The 20,777-nt window shown below is 40.0% G+C and overlaps 1 protein-coding gene across 4 annotated transcripts in view; it reads left to right on the top strand.

Moving 5' to 3' along the window:
- RAB27A (RAB27A, member RAS oncogene family) overlaps positions 1–20,777 on the top strand; it is an 80,091-nt gene that overhangs the window by 22,519 nt on the left and 36,795 nt on the right. For 2 of the 4 annotated variants that reach the window (XM_081048055.1, XM_081048056.1), the window contains one exon: positions 3,086–3,205. The exons of the other annotated variants lie outside the window; for them this stretch is intronic. The gene's annotated coding sequence lies outside the window, so the exon portion shown is untranslated. The remainder of the gene's footprint in view (positions 1–3,085; positions 3,206–20,777) is intronic. 4 annotated transcript variants of the gene reach the window in all.

Genomic DNA, 20,777 nt, shown 5'->3' with positions numbered 1-20,777 from the left:
CTCTTGTCCATCTTTCTGTATTTTGTTACTCTTATTTCCACTCACTTTCTGTTTGTCCTTGTGAGTTTACATCCAAAAGGAATAAAATTCCCTTTGTTGTTATATTAGTGAGATTTGAGGAGGTAGCAGAATTCAATGTGTGTGTTTTGTGTGCCATCTTTACTCTGAAGTCTGAAAGACAGTTTAGAAAGCTTTTCATGCAAAGAGGTATTTTCATTATTCCACTGGGAAGACCAATAGTTGTATGAAAAATGGGGCTGTCTAAATTTTATTTGCTGCTCAAAGTGTAATTCTAGGACTAGGAGCATTAGTATTACCTGGGCATTACCCGAGTGCTCGTTAGAAATACAGAATCCTGGGCCTCACCCAGACCTGTTATTAAATCAGAATTAGCATTTTAACAAAATGCCTAGGAGAGTCCTCTGCACGCTGATGGTTGAGAAGTACTAATATGAAATTGTACTTAATTTCTACTCTGTGGAGACAGAGACCCAGAAAGCAGTTCCCAGGCTCTTTGCCTCACGTGGAAATGTGCTGTCTCGGTTATTAGCTGGCCATCAACTATAATCAGATGTCCATTTGCTGTGGGTGGGTGGCCATTAGCCACTAATATAACTTCCGTGGCTATGCTGGGGGGTCGGTTGTTGGTTGGTTGGCAGAGAAGTGGACAACAGATTGTGGGTCTTGTGGCTCCTGCTTCCTGTATCTCCAAACCAGCTGCCAGCGAGAAATAGTAGTATAAACGCCCATCTGTGGCTCCATTGGTATTTCTTTTTGGCCTCACCATCCTGCATTCTTGTGTGTGGGGGGCGGGAGCTGAGACCCTGCATGACTCTAATTAGACTAAGCTAATTAGACTCTAATTAGACTAAGCTAGCTCTAATGAATTTTAATCTGGGATTTAAAAATCTTGGTACATTCCCATACTAAATTATTTTTCAAATCCTAGAGTTTGTTGTGAGATAATAAAGAGTACATAAATTTTCACGAAAATGCACATTTTCCCCCTTTATAAACTATGTCTGTCCATCTGAGTCAGTATGACACGTGAACCACAACTTCTGTGTCATACTGGTTATGTTCATGCTTTTTTAGTTGCCCACAGTTCTTGAGGTCAGTGGTGGCGTTTTGTAGATTGTATAGGATGAGTCTTCAGTGACACTTTCAGCTGCTAAAGTGAGAGAGTGGTTTTCCCTAAAGGTAAAGGATAGAGTCATTAATTTTCTGTCCAGCGTCTATCCCAGTGACAGGTAAGTGTTCAACAATTGCCTGTGAGATAAGTGAATGAATTCAGACACAATTCCTGTTGTCAAGATATTCACCAACCAACACTAAATAAAGTGGATATTTATCATACAGGGTTGACCAGTTCGAGGAAAGGGTACCAGTGGAGAAGGGACATCCAACTCAGCACCGCTCCTCACAAGAAGGAGCCAAAGGTCTAAGTCTCTGGGTGAACAGAGCTTGGTGGGTTCAGAGCAGTGGCTGTCACATGCCATGTACTAGAATCACCTGGTGGCCTTGTTAAAACACAGACTGCTGTGCCCATCTTTAGAAATTCTAATTCAGTAGGCCTGGGGTGGGCCCAAGAATGTGCACTTTTAATAATTCCCCAGGTGATGCGATGATGCTGATTTCACGTTTTGAAAACCACGTTTGAGAATTTCAAGTAGTTCTGGTGGCTGGAGGCAAGAGGCAGGGAGTGGTAGGTGGGACTAAAGGCAGAAGGCTCGAGGAGTGGGGATTTCATTGTGGAAGCTGTGGAGAGCCATTGGCAGGTTTTATGGAGAGTGATGGACCCCTGTTTGCCTTTTGGAAAGATGACTTGGGCTATGGTGTGGAGGATGGATTAGTGTTGAGGCCAGGTGGGGACCAGAAAGCCAGGTGGTTGATTGTAGCCATTTACGTGAGAAATAATAAAAACTTGGAATAAGGGCCAAAGGAGAAAAGATCCTCAGGACAGGTCATCAGCTGGAAGTGGGAGAGGAAGAGAAGGAGGAGTCTATGAGGACCATCAGTGTGGTAACAGAGTCCCAGAGAGCAGTTTCCAGGCTCTCGGCCTCACATAGAAAGGTGCTGACTCAGTTATTAGATGGCCATTTGCTGTAATCAGGTGGCCATCCACTGTGGCTGGGTGGCCATCAGCTGTTGCCGATTAGCCATTAGCCATTAGCCACTAATATAACTTCCATGGCTACACTAGGTGGTTGGTTGATTGGTTGGCAGAGAAGCAGATGGCGGATTACATATCGCGTGGAGCCTGCTTCCTGTATCTCCAACCCAGCCACCAGCGAGACTATAGTGGTATGAACCCCCATCCATGGCTCCATTGGTGCTCCTTTTTGGCCTCTCCATATCCTGCGTTCTTATGCAAGGAGCAAGGCCAGAGACCCTGCATTACAATCAGATTTCTAGCTGGATGTGTGTGGGGTTGTGTTACTCAAGACACAAGGAGGGAAGTGGGTCTGAAGCAGGGTCTGGGGAGAAGAGTAAAGCAGGTAAGTCAATGGCAGGACATGTTGAATTTGAGATGCTAGCAAGATATCTGGGTGCCCCCCCTTCCTCCTTCAAACAGTTTTACTTACGGGTCTGGAGGCCAGTAGTGAGAGTTCTGGTAAGTCATCTAGCCCCATCCCTTCTGCCACTTCATTTGATCTCCTTTATTGTTTGTTTGGATCAGGCATTGTATTTGCAAAGAAACAATATTAGTGTTACCTTTGGAGGGCTTGAGAATGAGATACTTTTAAAGATGTTTTCTTAAGAAACCAGATGTTCGACTTTTTTGATTGGGGAAAAGACAAGTCTTGAAGTATTAGTCTTCTAACACTAGAAGAGGTTAACACTTTCTGTCTGCTTTCTGTCTGAGAGGCCAGTCAAATTAGGTTTTAGTGAGCTTGAAAGGGTAAAATCACTTGACTGGTCTGCAGACCATATGATGAACAGCTGAGACTAATTAGCTGGATTGTGGGTTTTTAGAGGGATGACTGATTTTGAAAGTTAATGGAGCAAACTGCTTTTCAAAAGACTCTTTTGAAGAACTTTTGTAAATAGGCTATTCTGACTTTAATATTTCTCTTTGCATTAGATAAAAAGTAACCTTTTTGAAGAGGACATGTGATTGCAACTTGTCTAATTGTTCAAGTGTTGGGAACTCCAGTCTCTAAAGTCTTAGAAACTAACAACCAACAGTTCCTACTTTGTCAAGGTATGGTTTTACACTTATCTCCTTTTTTTCTTTTTTCTTTTTGGTAGAGGTTTGAGTTCTGCCACGCCAATTTTGAGGTACTTAAAGTAGGTGCAATTTAACCTAGAATACCATTGCACGTATTAGTGTGTTTTTAAACCAAAGACTTCAAGACGTCTGCTAAATCTCTTGGTTTAGGTTTGAAAAGTGCATTTTCAATTACCAGAGAGTGGGTATGAATGCTGACGGCATTTTTCCTTTCTTTTCTGTACTTTAATAAAGTAACAGGTTTTTTTTTCTCCTCGGGTAATACGTTGAATAAGAGCTAATTAAGGAATTGAATTGCTCTGAGAGTCTTTGTTCATTGTCTGACGATCTTACCAACGAAAATTCAAGATTTTGTTTTTGATATTGTAAATAGCTTTAATGGAGGAAAGCTTTACGTTACACATGTGTTTTAGTATAAGGTGTATTTCTCCTATGAATTAAATTTGCCTTCAAATTGTTCATTTTATTAGGTTAGGTAATGGCATTGTGGTTATATAAGGAAAAGTTCATATATTTTAGGGATGATTAGAGACAGTATGTAGGAGTAAAAGGTCTGGGTGATAAATGTGATGGGACATTTCACGATACAATTCTTCCTACTGTTGTATACACAGTAGTAGTTTGCTAGGGTGGCCATAATGAAGTTCTGCAAATTGAGTAGCTTAGACAACAGAAACTTATCGTCTCCCAGTTCTAGAGGCTGGAAGTCTGAGATCCAGGTGTCAGCAGGGTTGGCTCCTTCTGAGGGCTCTGAAGGAAGGGTCTGTTCTTGGCCTCTCTCCTTGGCTTGTAGATGGTTGTCTTCTTCCTGTTTCTTCTTGTCCTCTTCCCTTTATGTGTGTCTATGGCCAGGTTTCTTCTTCTTATAAGGACACCAGTCATACTGGATTTGGGTCCACCCACTTGATTATCCCTCTAAAGGCCCTATTTCCAAATAAATTCACATTCTGAAGTACGGGGAGTTAGGACTTCAACATATGAATTTTGGGGCAAGCCAGTTCAACCATAACAGAGATGTCTGAAAGATTTCCTACTATCACATTGTAAAGATTTCCCTCCAATAAACATTAATTAAGCAAAGTGCTCAGACTGTGTGGGGTATTGAGTATGTGAAGACAAATGAGACATGGTCTCTGCCTGCTAACATTGGTTTCATCAAATGCGTGGATGTAACTTCCTAAGTGTGGATGTGTTTACTCATCTCTTCCATTGAGTTGTGGCCACTTTCACAGTGGGCTGTCCCTGGGGACACAGTCATAGTTCTGGCGTGTGGGCAGCCTAATGTTCTTTGAGAGGAACGTGGAAGGGCTCTCTTGCTCCTGAACACCCTCCGGCTAGGCTAGGAGAGTGAAAGCGCACTTAACATTCATCTAGTCTGACCTCCTCATTTCACAGATGAAGAACGTGAGGCTTCAAAGTGCTAAGGTCATTTGGCTGATTAGTGTCAAAGCCCTGGTGCCCTGATTTTCATTGCAGTGTGTGACCGATACATACTTCGTTTTGTTTTCTTTGCTGCAAATTCATGCTTTTCATCTAGGAGTGAACCCAGAGTCCCGTTATCAGAAATCATTGTGGGAAATAGCCTTGATAAAAAAGCTGACATTCTTTGTCAAGATACAAAAAACAAACAAACAGAAAACCCAAAAACCAAAACCAAAACATAAAAAACCCTTTGGGGAGGAGTGTGTATTCATGAGGGAATTTGTATCATAAAATGTCCAGGTTCTGTTGAATATATTCCAAAGGGATTTGACCTCATCTTGGCTGCTTTCTCTGTCTCTCACCATTTTCTCCTTGTTCTTTCCAGACATAGTGTTCAGTGACCCAGCTACCATTAGAATACAAACAATTTTTTTCTTTCTTTCTTGCTGCTGCTGCTGCTGCCCACAAGACAGGAACTGTGGCAGAAAGAGAATGCTGATGAAACCTTGCAGGCCAGCAGGATGGCACCATGGTAACCAGGACCTGTGCATGTTCACAGGTCTCAGAGCCCAGGGCTGCCTCTGCGGCTGTTTCAGCGTCTGCCCTCTCTAAACCCTCAGTACCTGAGGGCTCAAAGAGGAAATGCTCACCACTTCCCTCTATTTGTTTTCCCTTTTTAGGATTAAAGTTTCCTGAGACGTTTGCCCATCTTTTGCTATTATTTCCTTCTTTCTCTTTCTGAACTTGGTCGACAAGAGCTACAGCTCAGAGTCATGTAACATGCCCATTAAAAACAAAAGCTGATTTCTGCCGAAGACATCATTCTTTTGTGCTGTCTTTGCAACAGGATGCCCTCCTACTTTCTTCTACGCTCATGGTGTTGCAGGGGTGTGGTGGGGGCCCTGCCCTCTGGGCAGGTTGGAGGCTGGATTCAGTGGGGATGAGAGGGGAGAGAAGTGATGGATGAGATGAGGGTGCTGCTTGAGAGATGAGCTTGCATTGCTGCTGTTTCTTTGGGGGCAGGACCCACATTGCTCAAACACAGATGCAAATCATCTAAGAATTGAGCAGTGGATTTTTTGTTTTCTTGTTTTCCCCATTTCGTACTCCGTTAGGCTTGTCTGCTCTCTGATGTAATTTTCTTAGAGATCTTTTAGCCCTCAGTGGTATATCCATCACTTAGCAAATATTACATGGATCCCCTGTTTTCACAAGAAGGAGAAAGTCCAGACTGCTTTCAGCTAGCACCTCGATTCTGTGCTGACTGACCCTGCCTATGGTATGGACTGGCACCTGAAAAGTCTCCTTCCTACAGTCCTTGGATCTCTTGCTGCTCCTCACACTGTGGCTCTTTCTTCACTCTAAATGGCCATCTTATCTCTCCCTTGGCCTCAGGAAACCAACTCTCTTGATGACTCTAAAATACATGTTGTTAACCCTTATTTTTCTTTTGTGCTCTAGTTCAGTCTTCCAAATACCAATTAAACACAACTCCCTTCCAAATACCAATTAAAATACATGTTGTTAACCCTTATTTTTCTTTTGTGCTCTAGTTCAGTCTTCCAAATACCAATTAAACTCACACACGAGGGACATTTAATTGTTGAGAATGTGTCTGGGTTCAAATCTTAGCTCTGCCTTTTACTGGCTATGGGAGCTTAGAGAACTTACTTAACCTTTTTGTGCATCAGTTTTCTCATCTGTAAATTAGAGAGCTCATGGTGTTGTTTTAAGGCTCAAATGAGTTAGTATTTTATTTTATTTATTTTTAATTTTATTGGGGAATATTGGGGAACAGTGCACTTCTCCAGGACTCATCAGCTCCAAGTTGTGCTTCAATCTAGTTGTGGAGGGCGCAGCTCAGCTCCAAGTCCAGTTGCCGTTTTCAATCTGAGTTGCAGGGGGTGCAGCCCACCATCCCATGTTGGAATTGAACCAGCAACCTTGTTGTTGAGAGCTCACTTTCTAACCAACTAAGCCATCCGGCTGCCCCTGAGTTAATATTTTAAAGGGTTTAGAAGAGTACTCAGTATGTGTCAATTATAATCATCTCAAACCATCTTTTTCTCTCTTACTTAATGATAATAACATTCATTCAGTCACCAAGCTAAAAGTTTTGGTTATGTTTCACTCCTATACCAGCAGTTAAGAAGTTACACTGACTTTTCTACGTCCTAAACATATCTTGAATGAATCCCTTCCTCTTCATCCCCCCTATCACTGACACAAGTCACTCGCCATCTCTCCCCACAGCCTCCTGATCCTCTGTGTGTCTGTGTATAACTCAGTCTCCATGTGGTTGCCAGAAAGGTCTTTCAGAGGCACAAACCTCATGTTCCTCTCCTTCACAAAAGCCTGCAGTGGCTTTACATTGCCCAGAAGATAACACACAAACACATTAGTACCGTATAAGACTCCTTGCCGGCCTAGGTCCCAAACTCCCATCTTTTTAGTCTCTGTTTAGATACATCTTCTCCTGTCCCCATGCACTATTTATCCTCATCCATCTGCTGAGTGTCCTGAAAGGCCTCATAACCTCTTCCATCTTATTCCTTTGCAAGGACAAATGCCCTCCCGCCCACACTCACCCTTCCCGTCAGTCACCCAGCACTTGCTTCCTTCTCACAGCTCTAAGACTCATCTGTGTTTTGTACTTTAATGTCAGACAGTCTTGACCTAATTCCATCATTGGACTGGCAGCAGCGATCATTTTGTTGATAGTTTCTGTTCTCTTTGAAGGATAATGCTTATTTGACATATAAGGTGGAGTCCTTTACTACCTCATCCTGTGAACTGTCTGTTCAATGCTTTTTGAGGTCCTAACTAGCACAGTAAGACAAGAAATAAAAATAAGAGGCATAGAGAGTAGAAAGGAAAAAAACAAAATGTAATATTTTCAGCTCACAAAGCATCAGAATTAGTAAGGTTAAGCAATTAATAGAAGATGTATGTGCTATCACTCACAATAGTGACAAAAATATAAATTATCAATAAGTTTAAAGATATATCAGATCTTTATGAAGATTGTTTATTGGCAACATTTTTAAAGCCATGATAAAGAGATAAATAAATGGAGTGGTATACATGTACATGGATAGTTACATTCAATATCATGAATATGTCAACCTTCTCAATTTGATCTATAGATTTAATGCAATCCCAATGAAAATCCCCATCTGGTTTCTGAGGAACTTAGACGGAAGTGTGGAAGGTCAAGAATGTCCACACTGTAGTGGAGGGGACTGGTTCTCCCAGATATGAAGTTGTATTATGAAGTCATAGTAATTAAGGCCTTGTGACATTGGCCTAGGTGTTGTGAAAATGACCAAAGGAGCAGAAGCGAGAGCCCTGAAGCAAATCTGCCCATATATGTTGAATCACTAGGAAAAGGATAATTTTTTTTTTCAATAAATGGTCCTGTGACCATTAAGTAACCTTCAGGGAAAAAAGAGTGAAATTGGATCCCTACATATACCTTAAATATTGACCAATGGATAAAAGACTTAAATGTGAAAGGCAGCACCTTTAGGAAATAATGTTGAAGAATATCTTTATAGGTAAAGGATTTCTTCGACATGATATAAAGAGAAATAATTATAAAAGAAAAGACTGATAGATTTGACTACTTGAAGACTGAGCCATGAAAAATAAAAAGATGAACCACAAACAGGAATAAGATATTTACTTGCAATATCTATAACTGACAGAGGACTAGTATCAGGAATATTTGAAGAACTCCTTCCTGCATGTCCATAAGAAAAAGACAAGCCAATAGAAAAATAGGGAAAGGGCACGAATGTGCTTTTCCATAAGAAGAAATTGAATGGTCAGCAAATTAAAAAAAAGATGCTCGACCACATTAATAATCAAGGAAATTCTAGGGATCACAGTGTGTTCCCATTTTGAGAAGTCTGACAACACACACCAAATGTGAAGATCTTCACACTAGATGTGAAGTTGGGAGTGTAAAACAACTATATTATAGGACAACAATTTGGCATTATCTTGTATTATTGAACATGCGTATACCTATATCCCAGGAATTTCACTCTTTGTGTTTATCTGGGAGCAGAGCTCCTCCTGGGGTGTGCCTTGAAGTGGTTCAGGTGTGTGGAAATATTGAAGCCCACTTCTCTCAGGATGGGTGGGCAGGGCCTTGTGTTGCTGGAGCGCCCATATCTCTTGCCCTTGATCATGAGCATTTGCCCCAGTTTGTCATACAAATAACATGAAAAAGGTTGGGAAGCAATTTCCTGGAGAACTCTTGCTGGCATGCATCAGGACACACACACATGCATATTTATAGCAGTAATTGTTTTAAATGAGCAAAAACATGCGGGATGTGGGTTAGTTAAGCTAATTCTCCTCTGAAAACCCACAGGCGTTAAATAATTGGAAGGTTTTGGCATGTCATTTCTTCACATCAGTGGTAAAAGTGGTACCCATTTCAAGCCAAGTGAGAGAGAGAGAAAGCGGCTGAAGGAAGATGATGTTATTCCTCGCCAGTTTGTCTTTTCATTAACATGTAGTCATGTGGGTGGTGCATATATGATTGATGGCAAGGTCTAAGTTTTGAATCTGAGTAGATGCCTGAGTTTTGAATCTGAGTAGGCTCCCCAAGGGTGAGAATGTTGTGGAGGCAAAGTGACATCCAGTTGTCTTTGCTGACATTGCCCTTTTACTTACAGCCAGACAAAGTATCTTATGACAGAGGAATGATGTCTGCAAATGAAATTTTATCAGAACAGCAGGGACTGCCCATCACTTCCTGTGTAATTTACTTTGGCTGAGAACTAAAGGATCGGCCTGCTGCGATCCTTTGTTGTGATCCTTGGTCTTCTGTGATTTGTACAGTCATGACCTTCTTTTTGGAACTTTCACTGGGGGCCCCTCTGCCTCTATCCCAAGGTCAGAGAGAAATGTGGGACCACAGGGAATGGGTATGGTTTTCAAGCGTTTCTCGGTGACTGCTTACCCCTAACACACAACCTGTTCCAATCCAATCTCATCATCTCTACCCTCCAAAAATGTGATACCCATCCTTAAAAACTTATGTCTACTTCAGCTTTCTCCCTTCCCCCTACTTCAAATGTCCTGTTTCTGTCTGCAACACCATTTTGCTGTCCTGGTCACCCAGCTTCATTCTCTGGAGTTCTTTCTCTTTGTTGCTTCCTCTTTCACCCAGTGTGGCAATGCATGTCTCTCGGGTTCCTTTGTCTCAATTACACAGCTGCTGCCCTTGTCTAGGCTTTAAGGAGTGGGAGGTGATACAAGGGACAGCTGCCACCATGACCCCATTTAAATTTCTCATGGTGAAACTCTGGATTTTGAACCTAGAATCATATAGCATAGAATGTGTAGGGAAGAGACCATTGAGTTCAAACCTCTTATTTCATATTTGAGAAAACAAGGCCTGGAGAGGGGCAGTGACCCATGTCGGATCGCACACAGATGATAACAGCGCTGGAACTAGAACTCTGCGCACTGACAAGTTGGCATCCAGCCCTCTTCAGTTTGCCATATTACTTCATAAGCATTCCCTTGAACTTATAGTTATATATTTCTCATGTCTGACTTGATCATTTTGAGGGTGAAAAATTCTATCTTATTCACATTTGTAGCCTTTGAAGTAGTTAATAGGACTTCTCAATACTTGTTCAATTGAAGTCTAACATCCTCTTGAACTAAACATGCTATCTTTCCTATTCCTCATCATCTAGCTAAATCTTTCTGGATTTTGAAGGTGCTTAGCTCACACCCTGGCTCCCGCTTGAAGCTTTGGTCAAATAACTCCCTTTTCCGGACCTCCCAAGGTCAGCTTGTCTTATAAAACCACCATTTTACATGTACCCAATAGTTTACAGTTTATAAAATGCATTCACTTAATGTATTCTTTAATCTTTCTAATAACCTTGCTAGATAAATACTCCCATATTGAGGAAACAGGCTGGGAGAGGTTATGTGACTTGCTGTAGGTCACACATCTAGGAAGCAAATAGTGGAGTCTAATTAGGTCTTCTGACTTCACTCCCATCTCACTTTTGGTGTCCTGGGCTGAGTGGTCTATGTTGTGTACCAGACATTTTGCTCCGTGGTGATCTTGTCTTACTTGTTCTTTGTTAAAAATGAGTTAATTTTGTTTCCTCATCCCAATTGTCACCTTCTTGAGGGGAGTGGCTGGATCACACATTTCTTTCCTGCCATTCATAGTTGCTAACCCAGTACTGGGCACATCGGAGTGGCTTATCTAACATTGTTGAGTTGAATGCAAATATAACTCAACTCACCAAAAAAGAGCCGCTATCAGTGGAGCCCCCAAACAATTTTTCAGTCATTCCTGAAAGAAATCAGCAGGGAACAGAAGGAACCAGAGGAAGGAAGAGGTTGTTTGAGAAAGCCAGATGGTACACACAATTAGCAGGTGAGTGACAGCTCGCCTGTTGTCAGTCCAGTGGTAAGAAGTGGTAGAGAAGCAATACACAAGAAGACTTTCTTCAGGAAATATGCAAGATTACCGGAGAGAGGAGACACAATCACAAGATGCTAGATGCTAGAAGTAGCATCGTATTCATAAAAGTTAAGGCAAAAGTAAGGGGATGGTTCTGTTCCCATGTTTCCCATGCCCTTTTCTCCTTTCCTTTAACTTTCTAATGGTTTTAAGTAGCAATACTTCTATATGCAGGCATATCACATTTTATTGTGCTTCATTTTATTTCACTTCACAAATTTGCATTTTTTTACAAATTGAAGGTTTGTGACAACCGTGTGTTGAGCAAGTCTATTGGTATCATTTTCCTAAAAGGCTTAGGTGATCATTAACATTTTAAAACAATACAGTATTTTTTAATTCAGGTATGTACATTTTTTAGACTTAATACATTTGTACACTAAATAGACCACAGTATACTGTAAACATGACTTTTATATGCACTGGGAAACCAAAAATTTGTGTGACTCACATTATTGCCATATTCGCTTTATTGTGGTTTTCTGGAACCAAACTCAGTATCTCCAAAGTATGCGTGTAAAACAAACCTCGTGACATAGCCATTAGCTGGGGCAAGAGGTTGTGTGGATAAAATCCAATATTAGGATTTTTTTTCTGAATTCATAGAAAAAGATAAAGTTAGTGGAGGGAATTTGAAGTTTTTCTCCCATCAGTACTTTAAAACAATTTTTGGGCCTCTCTGCATTATTCTATGCTTTAATTTAGTATAAAGTGGTTTTTGACATAGCACAAAATAACATATTCTCAATTATTCTGTTTCATATACCCACATTTTATTATGTTCTTCAAAGAGTATCTTGACTTTTGAAGAGTTCCACCCAAACGTAGTTTCTTCAATCCATCGGACTAATCTGGATTTATTTTCTGATGGCCTCAGTGTGTCCATTTAGATACAGGAAAGGATCACCAATATTGTTGGTTACGAACGTCTTCCCAACACTTTCCTTTTTCAAGGATGCTGGTTTCCTATCTTAAGGGGTGGTGCTGTCTCTTGGTTCATTTCTGACCAGTTTGGTCTAGATTTTCCCAGGGCTTTTCAGCTCTAGACCCACAGCTCTTCCTTCCCCACGACTGATCAATGATCATTGTTCCCAAGACTCTTTTCTATAGACTGAACTTACTCTTTCAAGCTCCAGGAATCTCACCAGGCACAGCCAGTACGTCTCATATTTTCCCTCCTAGATGAAAAGTGTCCTAATGTTGTGGTAAGTGGGGGACATCTGAGAGGTGGCATCTTTAAGAATTGCTGAATAGAAAAGCCTGGTACACCTTAGAAATGAGTTATCAATCAAAGGTGTTTAGGGAGACAGGAAGTGTGTGGGTACACAGCTGAAGGCAAATGAAATGATTCAGAGCCAGGTTGAAGGTAGAGCTTTCTGCACTCGTTTTCCAAATGTGTCCAGTAGAGTTCTTGTTAGGTCCTCATTGGGTCCATGGGCCTTGGAGGTGGGGTCTTACTTTCATTCCTTTCATCAGAATGGTTCTACTTTCATCTGTTTTTACATGTTAGAGAGCCACGTAGGATTTCATTTAAAGAAGCTTGCTATAGAAAGTGTGCAACCAGCTGGACCAGAGCAGTATTCTGAGGCAATGTAAGGTTTCCTGCAATGACAGTATGTAGGTTTCTAAGACCCTATGCAGTAATATCCAGCTGGCGGTGAAGACATTGATCTGCTATGGACAAGAAGTAACCCAAACGTAGAATAGCTCTCATTTATAGAAATCAGACAAGAAGCTCCTCAAACATAAAATCATCTGTACCGTGATCTCTAATAAAATATTATGCTGCAACATATTGTGTTCACTGCTGATTGCTCAATTGACTGTCCTATCAGGATGAAAGCAGACATGTGCTGAACAGATGTGCTGGAGAGTCTTGCTGTCATTTACTGAGTGTGGCTCCCATACACTTCCTTAAATATTTTCACAAAAGTGGAAAATAAATCCACTCTAAAAAGTTTGGGAAAGAAAGAGAAAAAAAAAAAGAAAGAAAGAGAGAAAAGGCTAGTGTAAATAACAGCCGTCTCAATTAATGACACATTTATCTATAGGAATTTTGAGTAACATGTATGCACTAAAGGAGGAAGCAAATAATTGAGGAAAGCAGTATAAGTGAACAATTTGGAAGTCTCTAAATCTGGTGCATAACTAATTTGACTGTAAGAATTTTTATTCCAGTAAGACTAAGAATTTTATTCCAACTTAACTCATCTTAGCAAATCCTTTAAAATTTGACGTTATGCAGACCATATTTACTGACCAAAGTGCAATGACATTAAAAATCAACAGCAATAAGAAAAGCCAACTGTGATCTGACTGGCTGGATGGCTTCAAGTACATTCTAGTTCCTCAGTCCTTTTGTACAAGTAAACCTAAGGCACACCCCATTCTATAAACAGCTGCTGATAGAAATGCAAACAGTTTATTCTAAGAATCTGCACACTGACCAGGTGGGAAAAGGAAAGACTTCTTGAGAATCAGTAAGAACTATATCTGATTAGACCTTGTCCCTTATGTGAGTGTCTTTTCTTTTGATTCAGCTATTAAAGAATATGATATGTAGGGAGCAGTTCAACACGTTGTAAGTATATTAATGGAGAGAGTAGATTTGAGGAAGACCAAGAAGTTCCATAGCCAGCTGTAATGGGAAAGGCTACAAATCCTATTATTTTTTTAGTGGTGTGAAAACATCAGGAAATGGATTTTATTTTCAAATATGCAATAATGGTATTATAAACTATACTCACCTTTCTGTACTTTATATCCCCAGACTTACTTTATAACTGGAAGTTTTTGCCTTTTGACTCCCTTCACCCATTTTGCCTACCACCTCCAGCCCCTGCCTCTGACAACCATCAATCTGTTCTCTGTATCAACGAGCTTGGCATTTTTTTGTTTTGTTTTGTTTAAGATCCACCTGTAAGTGAGATCATATGGTATTTGTCTTTCTCTGACTGACTTATTTCATTTAGCATAATGTCCTCAAAGTTCATCCATGTTGTCGCAAATGGCAAGATTTAATTCTTTTTTATGGCTGGATAATATTCCATTGTCTATATATACCACATTTTCTTTATTCATCTGCTGATAGATATTTAGGTTGTTACCATGTCTTGGCTATTGTAAATGATACAGCAATGAACATGGGGTACATATATATTTTTTGAGCTAGTATTTTTGTTTCCTTTGAATAAATACCCAGAATTGCTGGATCATATGGTAGTTCAATTTTTTATTTTTTGAAGAAACTCCATACTATTTTTCACAGTGGCTGCATTAACTTACATTCCCCCAACAGTGCACAGGGTTCCCTTTTCTTCATATCCTCACCAACACCTATTATCTCATCTTTTTTATAATAGCCATTCAAACAGGTGTGTGGTCGAATCTCATTGTGGTTTTGATTTACATTTCTGGTGATTAGTGATGTTGAGCATCTTTTCATGTACCTGTTGGCCATTTGTATATCTTCTTTGGAAAAATGTCTATTCACATTCTCTGCCCATATTTTAATCAGATTATTTTTGCTATTAAGCTGTATGAGCTCTTTGTATATGTTGGATATAAACCCCTCATCAGATACATGATTTGCAAATTTTTTTTCCCCCATTTAGCAGGTTGCCTTTTCATTCTGTTGATTGTTTCCTTTGCTGTGCAGAAATGTTTCCGTGTTTTTAAAAGAACTAAGTTAGTATACGGTACAAATATTTCCAGATACTGATGTTTTAAACTTGTGACCAACTTTTATCAGTATGCTGCCTTTTCATTAACATTATGGGAAAATCCAAACTGGCACAGTGTTGAGAAACGTTTGAGTTTCTGAAATGGTGTGATTCCCAGGTGTAGCTGGGGGAAAACTTTTTCTTCTTTTCCTTTCTAAAGTAAATGTCCCTGAAGACACAGAAGCACATGAGCTTTTTGAGGAGGGTACAATATCTTGAAGTTAACATGGCAGCTCACTGTGTTACAAGGAAAGCAGGTATTCATTGACTCACCGGTTGTTAGTGTCAGGTCAGTTCTTGCACACACAAACTGGAATTTGGGAAGAGTACCTGGAGATGAGGGACAAGAAAGCAAGTATAGGAAAAAGAGAATAGAGAGGCTGTGGCACAGCGATAATGGTTAGCCGTGGGACTGTTAGAAACCAACATGGGGGTGTCATAGAGTGGATGTTAGACCGTGGGAAAGAAAACCAGCTGTGAAGAGATGCAATCCTGTGTGCTTTAGTAAGCCACCGTGTATCTGAAGAGTAAATGCCTGGGGGCCAAGGATACCTGTGCTCTGATATGGTCAGTAAGGGTGAGGGGGTGGGAGAGGCAGAACAAAGGAGAAATGGAGTCCTATTTGGTGCGTCTTAGTAGCCTGTACATATCTGTGTGCCAAACTGATGGTTCAACTTAGCCTTCTGAGGAGGGCGTGTGTGATGGGAGCCCTCACCATTCACAGTTCCTGCATATATGTACTTATAGCATATCTCATCACAGAAAAGTGAAAGTATGGTCTTCGTCCTTGGTTTAATAAGTCAAGGAAATTATTACAGTACACTGTAAAAAATCACCCTTATAAAACAGCAGTGAAAATAATATCCTAGCTTGCAAGTTGTTGGGTCTGGAAAGGAGGATGATGTTAAATATCCTGGACACAATTTCTCTATGGGGTGACTAAATATAGAATGATATGTTAAACAAAAGCTTTTACATCCAAAAGCTTTTCTGAAAGAAAGGGTTTATTGAGCCAAGTGCTAGTCAGAATGGGACCAGGTTCTGGGGCATGAAGTCTAAACCACCAGCTGCAGAGATGGAGGGAGAAGGCAACATGTCTGCTGTGCTGGAGTTAGGCTCTTGTATACATTATGTTTGCGGAAGAATGATGTAAGTTGTTTAGAAAGAATTTACACTGGCTATAGATAAGGGTGGGGTGGGGTGGGAAAAGGTGAAGCAGGACAGTTTTACTGTGTTTCCCTGAAAATAAGACCTAGCCAAACAATCAGCTCTAATGCGTCTTTTGGAGCAAAAATTAATATAAGACCAGATCTTACATAAGACCTGGACTTTTATAAGACCTGGTGTTATGTTATGTTATGTTATGTTATGTTATGTTATGTTATGTTATGTTATGTTATGTTATGTTATACCTGGTCTTATAGTAAAATAAGACCGGGTCTTATGTTAATTTTTGCTCCAAAAGATGCAGTAGAGCTGATTGTCCGGCTAGGTCTTATTTTCAGGGAAACATGGTAGGATAAGTGCACAGTCCATAAGGAAGGAATAGTTACTACTTCTAATTGGTGTTGGGCAACAGTCCTGAACATCCATGCATAAGCAAGATGCGACGGTGTCTAGTGGTCAGCTAGCAACTCTCTCTCTCTCTCTCTCTCTCTCTCTCCCCCCCCCTCTCCCTCTCTCTCTCTCTCTCTCTCTCTCTCTCTCACTCTTCTGCCCGCTGTAATTTAATTTAAGACATCTCAGAATTTTTCTCTTGTTAACTTACTTTTTTAAAAACAAGCAGTGATAAGGGAGCCCCTCTCTTTTCCAATTACAGCCAATTCAGGGATATTTATCTAATTGTTTTTATTATTTGGACAGTGATCCTCACCATCTCTTGCTTCTTCTAATTCATAATTTTTTTCCATGCTAAATTTTTTGCTGGAATGAAAGAAGCATTATTGCTCCTTCACAAGTGAAGTGGTTTGCTTCTTGCATTGTTGTGTTTCCCCTGACAGATTAACACCTTTCCTGTATCGTAGCACATGAAAGACTTGAGGCAGGTGAAATGCAAGAGGGGAGCCAGGCTGTGTTGGTCAAAGGGCTTCCCACACGTCCCATCTTTTGGGAGGACAAGGCTTGGCAGAATCCCAGACTCCTTTTCTAGGTCAAAAATGGAAAGGTGGCCTGTGTTTTGCAACCTTGAAATGCACATTCTTATACGTAGTCTTTTGAGTGCTACTTGCTTTGTAATCCTCAGTCCTGGCCATGGTGGCAGCGCTCACCCCTAATATTTTTACCTTTGAGTCTCAGGCCCAGGAGTTTGGTGGCACTCTGACATAGCCCATAGCTCTTTACCTCTTCAGAGCTTGTTAGTAGCAGAATTCCCTCTGTTACAGACCAGTTGGACTCACAGATACCCCACCTTCTAGGTAGCTTAAGGCACTCCTCTTTTTCCATTTTTGGAAAATATTTCCAGTCCTTTTTTTGAGTTTTATAAAATTTCAGTGTTGTTCTTATGGTATAATGGGAAAAACACCAGGCTTAAAGAGATAAGATCAGTGTTCAAGCTTTAATCTGTTGTAATCATAGGAACAGCTTTGATGCATTGATCTCCATCGGGCTTTTTGCTTCTCACTTTACACAGGTAGGTGGTGGTGTCCTCTTGTTTGAATTTAGGAGAACTTGAGTCCAATGCGTTATCACTGTCTTCTATGTGCTGACGAAAAGTAACCACTAAGTGGGAGTCAACATTACAGATTTTGTACTTGTACTCAATTCTTAGAGACTTCCCAGCTTTATGGTGTTGTTAAGAAGCATATTTACCCATGGGCTGGACATTTCATTGCAGTGACATATGGTTGTGTCCATCACGGGGCTGCTTTCACATTATTTAAGATGTTACTCAGCAAAACAAATAGCCACTCCTGTTGCCACTGCATTGACCACATTTTACAAATGATATGTCCTGTAGTGTCCCCTTTTCCTGTTACTCTATAGCTATAAAACAAGAGGTATTTGTCACCAAGTGTAAATAGTATAACACCCAGTGTTTGGTACATTGACTTTCCATAAATTCCTATAAACACTCATATTCTGATCCTAAAAGAGGTTTGGACAACAAATAACATACTTTGAGTAAACAAATCAATGGTTTCCATAAATTAAAAAAAAAAAAAGCCAATATTTCATTTGAATCATTCACGGTGGTCATGCAAAAGAGTATTTTCTTCTTTCAAGAATCATCCCCATACCCATTATTTCCTAATGTATAGTTGCTTATATTATTTGTTTATTTGCTTATGTAGGTCACTTACTGAGGTGATGGTGACATTCCAGAAATAGTAGGTCAACTCTTGAATTGCGACTGCTTATTTCTTCTTTATTCTGGTCTTTTCTTTAATACTTATAAAGAATTTGCAAATACGTGAAGGAAGCTTTTGCAAATGAGGATATGTTTGGATTTCCTGGCAGTGTTTGGAAATGTATATTTAATTCAACAGTATTTACAGATAATTTTATTTGATTTTTCTGAATAACTTGCTATGTTGGAATGTCATCATCTGCTAGAAGTAAGTCTTTTCACATTGTATAAATGGGGAAACTGCAATATTCCTATCTACCAGACACACTTATAAATATTAAGCCAAAGGATATGCAACTTTAGATCCTGTCAGTTTTTAGCCATGAACACTTCCCCTCACTGTTAAGAATGGATTTGTGATACTACTACAAAACGCTGTACGATAGGAATGCATTTGTGAATCATGGTTATAGGTGAATATCTAACGCAGTTAACAATAAAATTTTCCGTATTTGGATAAACTCAAACATCTTTCAATAAGGAGACAAGGGAGAGCTAGATTTCAGTTTCCTTTTATTTTTCCAAAACATTCCATTTTTGCTTCTCTCTGCCTGAGATCTTTGCACAAATAGGACAAGCTCTTTGTTTACAATGACATCTATTCCACTGTCGCCCATTCTGGATGCCAGAAACCTGTCTACTCACCCCTACCCCTGAAACCGAAAGGAGGAATCTCAGGTGCACAGAGGGCAGAGGCTGTCTCTTGTGGGAACGGGAGCCTCACTATCAGGAAGTACCTATCTTTTGTAGTGAAAGTAGATGTGTTTCACTTCTGGGTATAAGAATTTAATGGCCTGAGAGAGCTATAGCCAGGGATTACTTGGTAAACACAACTTGCCCCTACTCATATCTTGCTACATTATAAACTACCTCTTCTGCCTGACTCTGTGTAACTTCTCTTCCCCTTTTCTGCTGTCTCTATCATGTGTGTCCTCTTAACCCCCAGGCATGGGTCAACAATGGTACCATTAAAAACTAAGAAAAGCTTACTGCTTTTTAACACGAAAGTTAAAAACCACTGATAGATCTTAGAGTTCTATGCCAGTCATTGGTATGTGGACATTTTCCTCCACCGGATCCCTAGATATGGGGACATTTAAAATGCCTGAAAGAACCTGTGGCAATGGAGTTCTCAAAAAATGTTGATGTTCTGTGCTGTTATCCGAAAAGTAATAGTTATGTCATGTTTTTATTTCTACATAGAAATCACTTTGGGGTACAGCAAGTGAAGTGCATAAGCTATGTAGAAACACATAGTTTATGGTAATATTTTATTAACCATTCTAACAAATTCAAAATGTTTTCTAGTAAAAACAATTGTTTACAATATACTTCATGTTCCTCTTTTTAAAACTTTCTCTTTATTCTGTATTGAGTTTCATATTTTTATTCCTTGCACATCTTCACGTGAATGCCAAAAGTGTGACTTGTGCTCACATCTGGAGAGTAAAAGCCATTGGGGATGTGAATTTGGATGTCATGTTGTGTTATGTGTATGTGGGAAAATTAAAATGTTCGTAGAGATTGGCTTCTTTGAAAACCCAAAGAAGTGGGTATAATCATCAGGAGAACTTAGATTAGGATGTGGCTAAAAGTATAAGGTCTAAAATAGGGAAGAAAGAAGAAAATGCATTTTCCATGTTGAATATTGGCTCCCATTGTTCTCTGGCACCAAGCACAGAATAGGTATTCAATAAATACTTGTTGAATGAAGGCTTGAGTGAGAGAGCCAGAAGTATCTTTAAAGAAAACTTCAGGTGGCACAAGAGGAAATAGTAAATTTGAGAGAAAAATAACAAGCTCAATACCAAACAAATCTACAGGGAAATGAAAAAAATTATGATTTTTCTGCTTTCTTTCATAGGAAAGAAAGATTTAAAAGGAGGGGATTTATGGGAGATGGTACAAGTATCGAGATTTGTATTTTCTTGGATTTGCTATGACCAACAAAAGGCAGAGAAGCCTTCAGTTTATGACTTCTCTTGGGGTAACCCATCAGAAGGAAGGGCTTTGTGATAGAGGGGCTGCAGGGGCAGAAATACAGATCCTTCATCCCAACATCTCTGTGTCCACGTCTTTGTCATAAAGCAGTTTATCACCATTGCTGCTGGCACCATATCTTGGTACACTATAAAATAGATCTTCAGGAAACATTTGATTTCTGAATCAAAGAAACTATAACTGAGGGTCTTGGCCCTGAAGAAAGGGATACAGAGAGAACAAAAACCTTGGCACATTAGGAAAAAATACAGGATTTGAATTTTGGAGGCGTAGAATCTAACTCAGGCCCACATCTAACCAGCTGGTTGATTTCAGGCCATTTGCTTGCCTTCTCTGGGCCTCAGGTTTCTCTTCTTCTGCAAATAAGAGTACTCAATTGATGAACATTCCACCTCTGAAACTGCCCCAAAATACACAGATAGAACTCATCATTACATTGCAATGCTAAGGTAGCTTTTGTGATGAACAGAGACGCCATAAGTGATTATACCAAAATTGAATGTCTTTCTATGATTTTTCTAAAGGTCAGGTACTGGTTACATTAAG

This window comes from Rhinolophus hipposideros (assembly GCF_964194185.1).
Source record: "Rhinolophus hipposideros genome assembly, chromosome: 5".
NCBI lineage: Eukaryota > Metazoa > Chordata > Mammalia > Chiroptera > Rhinolophidae > Rhinolophus > Rhinolophus hipposideros.
Note: the sequence above shows the minus strand (reverse complement) of the source record. Positions and strands in the feature narration are given on the sequence as shown.